This window comes from Ctenocephalides felis, unplaced genomic scaffold, assembly GCF_003426905.1.
Source record: "Ctenocephalides felis isolate EL2017-DRISC unplaced genomic scaffold, ASM342690v1 CF-g0.4_SCAFFOLD_01886, whole genome shotgun sequence".
Taxonomy (NCBI): domain Eukaryota; kingdom Metazoa; phylum Arthropoda; class Insecta; order Siphonaptera; family Pulicidae; genus Ctenocephalides; species Ctenocephalides felis.
This window is the reverse complement of record NW_020538040.1, coordinates 54441931-54454639: the sequence shown is the minus strand read 5'-3', so window position 1 is coordinate 54454639 and position 12709 is coordinate 54441931.

Sequence of the window (12709 nt, the reverse complement as noted above, 5' to 3'; positions counted from 1 at the left end):
ACTAATTTTTAATCATTTAAATCGGTTGAGCGGTGCTCCCGAAAACGTCGACAAAAATTGTATCCACACACATGCAACCATTTTTCTGCAGTATGCCAAAATGCTCAGAAACCCCTGAAATGTAAAGATATGCAAAAAAAATTTTTCGACGATCACAATAACTTACCATACGGAAAGTTAATAATAAGATAATATTACAGAAATTATATATGAGAAGAAAGATTTGTTTATAAGTCTAACGAGTGCCTTTTAAGTCAATTAATATGACTAAATTATGTGTATCGCGACTGATTTCTAAATACGTAATAGTCAATGATTGTTTATTTGTAATCAGGGACATTGATAATATATCAATAGTTACACATTCTATAATTTCTAAAACGTCGTTACAAACAATGTTTGATCCGCATTCAATGTACGCCGTAATTTTGTCCTTGTGTAGAGGAAGTAAGCTTTTTCCGGATACGGCAATATGGCAATTCAATGAACGTGTGCATGCGTGCCTGCCTGCCTGCCTGCCTGTCTGTCAATACTCGCACAGATCGTCGTGCCTGATTCGGTGAACAAAACTCTTTCTGCGTATTTTCAACGCTTTGAAAGCTTTGAACTAACGAGTGAATCAGGTTTGTGGCGAAGGCCGCAGATTTTATTTTCTGATATTTCATATCTGTACCAAGTCGGAAATGATAGAAATGCGTTCGAATGCTTGAAATTGACAGCATATTGATATTGTAAAATCCTTGAAATTGGATGATCCAATATCTAAACTCCGAGCATGTGTTGCTTTCTTTATGAGATTTATGCGTGTGTTGATCAGAATGATACGCGACGGTAATAAGAGACTATACATTTTTACTCATGTATTGAGATAAAGGAGCCAATTCTCGGATAAAATAGAAAATACTATGGTAACGCTATGTTACGGGTTATCTTCATATAAATTGGTAGTAACAAACTGTCATAAACTATGTATTTGCGGTGCGATCAGGCGTTTTACACATAAAACCTAGCTTCACCCATGCGCTATAAATGAGATATTAGGAAGATGCACTTATTATATAATTGTTATTTGGCATTTGAGCATTTTGTAGATTAGGTTTTATTTGTGACACGCCTGATTACACAGCAAACTCATAGCGTTGTTACTACCAATTCATACGAAGGTGGACCGGTAACATAGCGTTACTATAATATTTTTATTTTATCAAAGAATTTGCTTCAACAATTACCGAATTAAATCTAACTGGTTTTGAGTGGAGAGTTGCATAAACCTTCCGATATGTGTAAATGATTCGATATGTAAAATTAGTGAATGACAATGTGAGCTTTAGCTTTTTAGATAATATTTTTAACGGTTTATTTCGAAAATAAAGTTTTCTATTATACAAAAATGTAATCGATATGATCCCTAATTGATATCTTTTAGAGACGGACTAAGACAATATACGGTGTATGTGCTGAAAGCCAAAAATTAAACCACTTATCGCACACGTGTGATATTTTAGTTATGATTTTCTTTTTGAGACCATGAACACATTCACTATACAAAGTTTTACTAGAATCATAAAGAAAAAAAAATAATTACGAAGAAAGGTCCCGGGCGGTCTTTACGGAAAACTATTCAGCACAATTGCCTACTAATGTTCTTCCAAAAAAAAAATCTGCAATTTCAAAATCAATCCAGTATTTTTGGCGAGAATGTGGACAGAAAATTATTAAAAAATTAAATTATTTCACGATCGTTAAAGATAATCTACTAATCACTTAATTTTTTGAAAACGGTTGTTACAATATTCTTTTTCCAATTATGGTCTCAAACGTTTCTGAAAAACTTTGTAAAAAAAATTAACCATTTAAATTTTCTAGTTAAAACAAACAGGACATTTAAAAAAACATCATTTCGTAAGTTATATTAATGCCGTGAATAATACAAACCGCGTGTGCTTAGTAATTTTTCCCTAGATACGTTTCTTTTTGAATGTATGTGAATTCATGATTTTCCTTCACTTCTTATGCTCTTGTATCATAAAGTATGAGATAGATGAAAATAAATAATAAATTGCGCACTATTATTACAAAACGAAGAATAGGAAACAGAACACATTGCTTCCGATTTTGGAATAAAATATTCAGGAAAACAAGTTTTCTAAATCGGACAGGTAACAGAAGAATAGAATTACAGTTGTACAGACTAACAAACAAATGTTCTATATGTGCACCTATATATGAAATTATTGCTCTTAATATTAAAAATGAAAAAACCTCAGACAAATATTAATGGGCCAATTCTGCCATAAAATAGACCAAGGTTAAATGGAGTTAAAGCACTAAAACACAAAAAATCTAACATGCCGTATGTGTTATTGTGACACATCAGAAAGATGCAGTTATGGTAACATATTTTTTTGAAGTTTGCGCATTTTTTAGGTTAGGTTTCATATCTAAACTCCAATCTAAGGTTGACTGCATAGTATGTACATAGCATTTTGACCGTTTTTAGTATCTCCTTATAAAAAAGCAGCTTAACATAGCAGCTTGTCATGACAATTTCATGTAGATACATTAGTACAAAGCCATAAATGAAGTAAATTGATCACATTGACTTTTTAAATTCTTCAACTAAAAATTCAAAGATGTCTCGAGCTTTGTTGGAATATACATTTATTTAGCGAATCTTTCAATATTTCAATCTTATACGATTTTTGATTTGTTTATGGGGACCATAAAAATGTGTTGAAAGTTTGAAATCTTTCAAACGACTTCTTCTCAGATATCTGAATCATCTCAATTGATTCCGGAGTCTGTTAAACAATATACATTTTCGATCAATCATCACAAGATTTTCATTTTAAATTTTTAGCAAAACTAATTATTTTTTTGAGTGGAAGTCAATGATAACTTGTGTATAATAATAGATCTGTTAGGTTCTATAACAGTACAAGCGTCAAGTGCCCACAAGAATTTCCACATTAGTCAAAACCGAATAGGTCATTAATGAAGCTATATGTATGCTTGCAGACTTTAGAAGTTACCAGAACAAATATTACATATGCGCCGAGATGCAAATGTAGTTCACAAGCCGCTCGAACGATTCAATCGATATTCCACGCTAACTCCATTCATTTACAATGGTGTCAGACGTCAAAAGAATTTTAAATTAGCTAACATCTTGCTTACTGCACAAGATATAAGAAGTGAAGAACTATAACACATCGTTTATAATTTACATTTTTAAGCATATTTATTATTTTTATAATTTCCATCGTGTTTATTTACTACACAGGGCGAAAGTCATCTTTTAAATTTTATATACTACTTCATACTTCAGCCGCATAATTAACGTCCCGTAGGGTAAGTTATAGTAATCGCAAACATCGAAAATGAAAATTTTTAACTTCCCGTAGGGTAGTTATAGTAATGGGCAGAAAATCGAAAATGAAAATTTTTGCATTTCTCGACATTTTGAAGCTATCTGAACATTTTGGCGTACCTCAGAAAAAATGGACGTGTGTGTGTGTTTTGTATGTCCGTATTTTTTCGTCCACGTTTTCGGGCGCACGGATCAACCGATTTGAATGGTTTAAAAAACATTCGACCCCTATTGATAGGGAGAAGTGCTGATTAGTTTTTGGCAAAGGCAGGTCCAGCCGTTACGGAGATACAGAGCTAAATGTGCAAAAAATGGCCGTTTTTGAGTAAACTGAGCGTCCGATTTGAATGATCTAAAAAACTTTCTGCTTGTATTAACAAAACAATTGCTTTTGAGGATAAAAAAATATTACATCTTTTTTTATTTTCCATAAAACATTTTTGTAATTTTGGATTAAAAATTAAAAAAATTACCCAGGCTAAGCACAGTCTAAGCGCCACTCTGGTACAAATGTTTACCCACGTGTGTTTAGACTGTTTATGTAGGAGCACTTTTACAATTTTGCGAAAACTATTGAAAAATGTAAAAATGCCGCCAAGCTAAGTACAGTATAAGTGCAAATGTCGCACAGAATTATTTGCAAATGCGTTTAGACTGTGACTATACGGCAGCAATTTTTCAATTTTGTGTAAATTAATAAGGCAACTATTTTTTTTTAAATTGAATTCGAAATAAAATGACGATTGTTAATGTTCTGGAGATAAATTGATTTATGATTTACATTTGATTTGCTCAGATATAACAAGATAGCAAAAATAATGAAAGTTACAGTACTTGTAATAATATATTTGAAAACGTTTAAAATTTTTCGAATATTTCATGACGGTACGGGAAGTTCCAGCAATTTGCCTTAAAGCGCGATGCCATACACTACTAGTTATATATTCAAAGGTTTCTGAACATTTTGGTATACTTTGAACATTTCTGGTATAAGTTGATGTATGTGTGTGTGGTGTGTGTGTGCCTGTATGCGTGTGCGGATACAAATTTTCGTCGACGATTTCGGAAACACGGATCAACCGATTCAAATTTAAAAAAAAACATTCGATTCGTACTAATGGAGAGACGTGCTAGTTTTTGGCTAAGGCAGGTCCAGCCGTTTCAGAGATATGGGGCAAAAAGTGTCAAAAATGTTAATTCACCTTTTGAGAGAACGAAGTGTCCAATTTGAATGATTCAAAAAACATTTCACTTATATTGACGGTATGAAGAATTCATAAAATTTGTGAAGACACTTCCAGGGGTTATGATCCAAAAACAAAAAATTAAAAAAATGTCATTTAGCAGTAAAAATCATCATTAGACATTATTACATTATAATTATCAGATATTTTATGGAAATTTTAATAATAAGCACAAATTTTGTTTCCAATTTATTGAGTTCTGCACCAAGATTCATAGTATTTAAAGTTCATTTACATTGTTCAAACAAACTTTCTTGGGCACTAAATTTTCAAAAAAAATCAAAAATCGTAACAATTTTTTTTAGAGCTTTAAAATTTAAAAGTCCTAAATGATGTCACGGGAAGTTTGTGCAATTTGTCTTAAGTCACTAGTTTATTATAAAATAATAAAAAAGGAAATTTTATATCGGTAATTAATTCGTAATTATCTATATCTTTTTAATCCACGAATAATTTATGTCATGTGTTTAGAATTAATATTGCTTCTCGAATTGTGTTAAGCGATTAGCATTCAGTTATTTGCAGCTCAAATTTTGTATGCGTGACCATATAAATTATGTTATCGCAAATGCTTTTCTGGGAAGAATTAATTAATTAAATCACCGTATAATTTAGCATTTATTAACGTCACTTTGCATTAATGAAAGTAAAAGGCACGCACTTAACTTAAGATGAACAACATTGCCGTAAAACCTGATCTGCTAGAAGAGAACTTAATGGAGTAAATCGTGGAAGGTTGTGTTACTGGCACGAATATAAAAATAATAAATAAATACATATAAAAATGTAAAGCAATAAAATAATAATAATATATTTTCTTATCGATTTTTTTCTTTCAAAATGAAGGAGGTGAATGTTCTAAGTCTTTTACTTGTAGACGTAAAAGGATTATTGCACACGTAGAAATTCTAATTAAGGAGCCTATTCTGTCGTAAAATAGACCAAGGCTACTGGGTCTTACTGATATAGTTTAATAACATGTGAGTAAAGTTGCATTTCATATGTAAAACGCCTGATTATACAGCAAATACAAAAACTGTCAAAATGGCATTTTGACAGTATTTAATATGAAAATTACCTCGTAATATAGCCTTGCCATAACATTGGTCTATTTTACGCCAGAATCACCCCATAAAATTTTGTTAGAAGTAACTTAAGTGCAAAAATGATAAAAAGTAGCCCCAAAATTTTTATTCAAATATTACTCTGATTGAAACTGATAAAAATACGAGACCAGAACACGAGAGCTCTTCAGAAACAATGTATTTCCTATGAATATGTAATTTAAAAATATTCTATACTTTAAAATATTACCAAATACATTAGTAAAATACACAAGCATTGTCATGCCAATTCTTCTTATACAATATCATAATTTCAATGACATCAGTCGGAAAAAGACTTTATTGGATGCCCTTGTGACAATAAGTTTGCATCTATAGTAACTCCAATTATTTTTATAAGATGTGATAATAACATAATTATATAGGTTTGTTAATTCAATTAATCATCAATTATCTACAATTTTATGATTCTGAAACATGATCTGCCATGGTTTGCATTCAATTCAATAAACTGAGTAAGTATTGTCAAGGTAAAATTTATTTCAAAAGAATCCTTTAGTAATAAAAACTTGCAGGAAAATATATAATAAAATATATAACTAAAATTTTTTAGATTAAATTATCTATATTATTATATTTCTTAATAATTTTTATATCAACATTTTTAATATGAGATTTGAAACACGACTCAACAAATAAAAAAAACTAAAATTTTAATATTACGGTTTTACGCTTTGTTAGTTAATTTAGTTGGTCAGCATCTTGTATCAAAGATAACGTTAACTAAATATTAGTTAGCTCCTCTTTATATATCAAGAGGCGCTCTCTGAAAGTAGAACATCACACGATGATGCCATTTAACTATAGTGTTTGGCATTATGGTTAACGTGCCTTGTTATATAGAATTATATAGCTTCCCATAAAATTTTACAAGCTCGATGTTATAAAAATAAAATAATGATGCAGAGTTCTTGTTTTCTTACAGAAACCGGAATGAGGCATAACATTCGATATAATCATACATATTGAAAGCGATTTAGAAAAACAGTATCTGTTATACTTTTGGTAGATGTAAAATTATTAGAACAAATAAAAATCTAGATTGCTATGATGGATGATGTGATCTTGCAGTTTTGATGTCACGATACTAGGATACTACATGGATCAACCGATTTGAATGATTCAAATAACATTCAATTCCTATTTTTGGAGACGTGCTGATTAGTTTTCAGCAAAGACGGATCCAGTCGTTTTGAAGTTACGGAGCAAAAAGTGCAGAAAATGAAAATTTGGTTTTTGGAAGAGCGTAGCGTCTGATTTTAATGATTCAAAAAATATTTTATTTGTATTAACAAAATGAAAAACTGATTAAATTTTTGACAAGGCAGGCCTAGCGGTTTCGGAGTTTCAGGGAAAAAAACTAAAAAATGTCATTGGGCATTCAAAAATGATCACATACGGACATCAAATTATTGCACATTTTATAGGTATTTTAATAAATATAAATTTTGTATCCATTTTTTTCTCTATCAACATTGTTCTACTGATATCGTGCCAACTTGAACTTATTATTACTTATAGAATAAAGTTGGAGTACGGTATTATTTCAAAATTTCAAAATATACGCAAAAATTAATTTGAATGTTACTGAAACAAAAACAATTTTATATAGTTATGAAATCAAAGTGAAGACGATCAACTTATAAATTATCGAATATTAGACGCCTAGCATAATGATTTAAAAAAATGATAGTACGTTAATAAAATACAAATTGCTTGCTAACCAGGCACATTGTAATAAACGTTCTATTAGACTGCGAGCAACTAAACTTTGAGCTTTGAACTTTTGAGCTTATGAACAACGGTGTTCCTGTAAGGCATTTTTGTACTGGTGATCCTTAGGAATAGTTAGGAAGCTAAATACGAAAATCATCGTCTTACAAGTTTCAGCCCTACACATCATCATTGCCAAGGCGTTAAAGATGCAAAGAGAATCCCGAAAATTAAGCTTCAAATTTTTATAAAATTTAATTAATTCATTGAGAAGTTCAAAAATCAAATTTCCAAGCTGCACATTTACCTGCCACGCAAGCCAAAATGTTCACCTTTATGAGCATGATGTACATACATCGAAGGAATTAATATTTGAATGCATATATGCATTGGAATAAACTTTGTCCTATAAGGTTAAAATTTATCTGTGTTTTAAAAAGGTATGTGCAATGCCAGCCTGGCATTGCTAGGCGATTCTGCTCAGTCTTCGTAAGACCTTACCAGGCGAGGAAAAGATGCTATAGCAAGAGTGCAAGTAGTTTTATAAGCGTAACGTAAAAATATCATGTAAAAATTTAAAAAAAATGAATTTAATTGAAATAAAATAATTATAAACTCGACTTTATAAATTAACATTCATAATCAGATGTGCCACTATTTAATTTCTCATCACCATACGGTTTCCACATGAATTTCCTGCAGGGCTGAAACCTGCCAGGAGATAATGTTTTCTTACTCAACATACTAAGAATTACCAGTCTGTACAATAATTGTTCGGACGTATTTTCTTTTCATTACATTGACCATGAAGCAGTAATCTTCATGACATTGAGAGTTTGTACTTGAAAGTTGCTACCCTTGTAGAGGGTGGGGGAGTAGCGGAGGGTTTGATGGGGTTAATTTTGCTCACTTGAAAAAGTAAAGTCCGTGAAACAACATATGTAAGAAATAATCAATAAATATACTTTCTATAATTATAACTTAGTGACAAATCAGTGATGGTGACATGAACTGCAACAAATACTTAAATTATACCAACAAATCAGTGTTTAATACAGTCCACAGCTACAAGGGTTAAATTATAACTCAATAACCTGAGTTATCGAAGGAGAGACTTAATACGCACATAGAATAATTTTTAGCCTTACAAGAATACCGTTATTCAAAAAGTTCAATAGCCCTTTGTCTATATGTTTTATTCAACCAAAAATGTTCAACCAGACAATCAGACAATTCACCTGCACTCCTCTATTAAAACACTCATGAGTTGATTTACTTAAGTAAAATATATGAATCAAAAACTTCAGTATAATTTTTTTACTTTTCGAACAATTATATAGTTTCTAATTATTGTTTTGGGTTGTTTTTACTAATTACGTATGCTTTACAAAAATGCAATTACGATATAAATCGTAAATATGCACCAACCAATTCCATTCCAAAATATTAAATCTAAATCTCATTTTAACCCGATTGAAAATAAAAGCAAGTATATATAACTTAAAACAAATATTAGAAAATATCTTTCGTGATATTCCATTTAAAGTACTTAAACAGAATATAAAGAAAATGAAAATGCTGAATCGTTCTTAATTGTGTCGTAAAAGAATATCGCACTAGTCAAATATTTAAAAAGTAAATAAAAAAGCGTGCATCTGCTACGATTCTGAAGCGATAAGACTATGGAAGTAGAAAAGCTAACGTGAGAGCTGGTAGAATAATGAGAAACGATTTTTATGGGATCTATAATGTATATAAATTTGATTTTTATGCTGTTTAATGGTATAAATCAAAGTTGGTTTAACGATACCTTTCACACCAAATGTAATCAAAATTCTATATGCCGAATATATTATATACAATGAATACTCGCTCAGTCAGTAGCAGATGTATCAACTGATCCTAAAATAGCATGACTGTTCGACGCCAACATCGTCGGAAGAATTTTTTCGATTCCTAAATATAGAATTTAGTTTTGGCTGTTTAGACATAGGTATGCAGAGACAGACAGTACAACATTCAGATTTTAGTGCAAAGTGCTTATAGCATTATTTAACTTCCCGTAAGGTAAGTTATTGTAATGGGCCGAAAATCGGAATTGAAAATTTTTACATTTCTCGACGTTTTGAAGGTTTCTGAACGTTTTGGCATACCTCAGAAAAAATAGATGTGTGTGTGTGTGTGTGTGTGTGTGTATGTATGTATGGATACAAATTTTCGCCCACGTTTTCGGGCGTACGGATCAACCGATTTGAATGGTTCAAAAAACATTCGATTTCTATTGATAGGGAAAAGAGCTGATTAGTTTTTGGCAAAGGCAGGTTCAGCCGTTTCGGAGATATGGAGCAAAGAGTGCAGAAAATAAAAATCGAATTTTTGAGAGAACAGAGTATCCGATTTGAATGATCTAAAAAACATTCAATTAGTAATGATTGGGAGAAGTGTTTATCAGTTTTTGGCAAAGGCAGGCCCAGCCATTTTGAAGATACGGAGCTAAATATGTAAAAAATGGCAATTTTTGAGAGAACTAAGCGTCCGATTTAAATGATTCAAAGAACTTTCTGCTTGTCTTAACAAAATAATTGATTTTGGAAAAAAAAATTTGTTCCATTTTTTTTTTTTTTTTTTAGTTTTTTATATATCAAAAATATTTCAGATTTTATTACTTTACAAATAATTTCAACTCTGCAATTCAGTTTATATAATTCTTATAAATATTAGACAATGTTACAATTTTTATAATAATCTATTTGAAAACATTCAGTATTCCACGAACATTTCGTTACGGTACGGGAAGTTCCAGCAATTTGCCTTAAGGCACGATGCCATAATTGCCTCAAGACAGAATTCCACTTACAGCTAGTTATTCATTATATTATAAAAAGCAGAATCGTTAGAGCTTTCCGTTCGATCACTGACATGGTGATATAAAAATATCATAATGTCTAGAATATAGTACAAAAATTTATCGATTTTGATCATTGGCTCGATAATTTTCGAATATTATGTTTTTGGTGTAACACAGACATTTGTATGATAATAAACAATATGTGGACCATGAGGTTATGAATTATGTCTAACAAAATACACAAATGTTTTGTATAAGTAATGCAAAATTCTCGGAGTAAATTCAATTTTTTCTATAAATTTAGAATACGAAATTCAATTAAAATAGTTTGGGTAAGCATACACCCGCACCTTCGTCTATCGGGTTACTTCCAGAGTATCTTATGTATATTAAGGAAGCACTTCGAGCAATTGCCTTTTGTTCTCCATTATGCGCGATAGTACGCGAGGCTTGCATAAGCGCAAAACAATTGAAAGCCATTAAGGTATATCAAAAATGCAAATCGAAACGTATTATACTGCCGAAGTCAAATTAGACTATTGTACTCCTTTACCTGCACGTTGCACATAAAGAAGAAACGCGATGCAAACGGATTTTCAAATTTTACTGAGAATAAGAAAGTTTATCTTTGCAACATTGATGCAGTTTCGAAAAACTTTGAAGCAAAGATATCGCGTATATATCGCACTCTATACATAAAATCTATCTAAATGTGCAACTATATTTTCCAAACAGAAAAAAAGGAAAGATATAAGTTCGGCCCTCCTGAAATTTTAAACTTTTTAAGCTCTAAAAATATGCTGAAGCAATGTTTAAGATTTCAAACTCAATGTACATTTTTTTGTACGAAGTACCTTTATAAGTAAAAGCGGTAAAGTAAAATATTATGTGAACATTTTCAGAAGATTAAGTCATTATTCTCTACGAGCGTCGCCTGTATGGTTTTAGTATGAGACCTGCGTGTGTACATGTATAGCTTTTAGATGACATCAAGTGTTTCGACCATTATTTCAAAATTAAGCACTGTTATTGAATTATTAGAAAATCTAATTTGGTATTGTAATTCTTTAAAAAAGAATAAAAATAAAAATAAAAATTTTTAATGTATATTTATCGATATTAAAAAATGCGACAAACATGATGTCCCTGATCCGTTCAGTAGCGCTACTGGGCGGCTCTCTGTTCCGTCCAGCTGTGAACAACACTGCCTTAGCAAAACGATTAAAAATTGTTTAATTATTTGTACTACATACTGTATATAAATTTTTATAAAATAAGTTACTATATAAGTTTTAATTATTGCTTGGAACCATTATTCACAAATGTTTGTTTTTTAATTTCAGATGTTAAACAAAATCAAAACCAAGAGGAAAGCCATTTTCAATTAAATTACATGTTAAACTGAAAATTTCAATGATGAAAAATTTCGATACAATTTTCAATTTCAAGAAAATAAACTATGCGAAAAGAAGGAAAGGAATTACACAAAACTCTTAGTTATGTCGGAATAGATGATTCTGACAACATTCGCACTCAGAAGTGCACAAATGTCACACACATGGATTATTATGAAACGTCTTAAAATGTAATCAAATAAAACCACCATAACCTTGATGCCAAATAAAATAAATAAAAACATGGGCAGTTTACCAAACCTGCATCAATTAGGTAATATAGAATCCAAACTACCACCCGGATTGAAGAAGAAAACGCCAGTCGTCTCGCCCATACGAATACCAAGCACTGAGAGCGCAGAAAATAAAGGCAAGTAATAGTTTTTACACAGTAAATGCAAAAAAAAAATCTACCGGAACAAATTAGAAAACTAGTTCATAAAAAAATCCAAATTGTGGGTTTGTGTATTTGTTTATTGGTTTTATGAACCGAAATTAAAGCAAGAAATTAACTATATTTTGGAGACTTTGAGCTTATTAATAAGATCAATTGAACTACTTTTAGTAATAAACAGTTAATATTCTCCAGTCCTAATCTAAATATTTGAAAATTGTTTGTCAAATAGCAATTCTCTAATAAATGAAAATTGTTCTGTTTTACTTCCTAAGCGAGGTAAAATAGGACAGCCAAGGGGCAAACAGATCCATGGCCTTACTTTAATTTTAACGGAATTTTACAAAATAGCTTCATCATTCAACCAACACAAAATAAAAATTTCATGGGTACATTTACATAGATACCTTGTTCTGGTATTTCGTCAGAAATAATTAGGGTAGGGCGGGGCTAGTTGAGCAAATTTGTACTTCAACGGATGTAGCTCCTCAATGAAGTGTCTCAATAAATTGCTATACGACTTAATGGATTTGTTGTTTATCGCTTAACAAAAGTGTTAATACTATTTTTTGGTATTAGTAAAATTTAAAAGCTACAGATGTTTAAATGCAAAAAGTCAAGT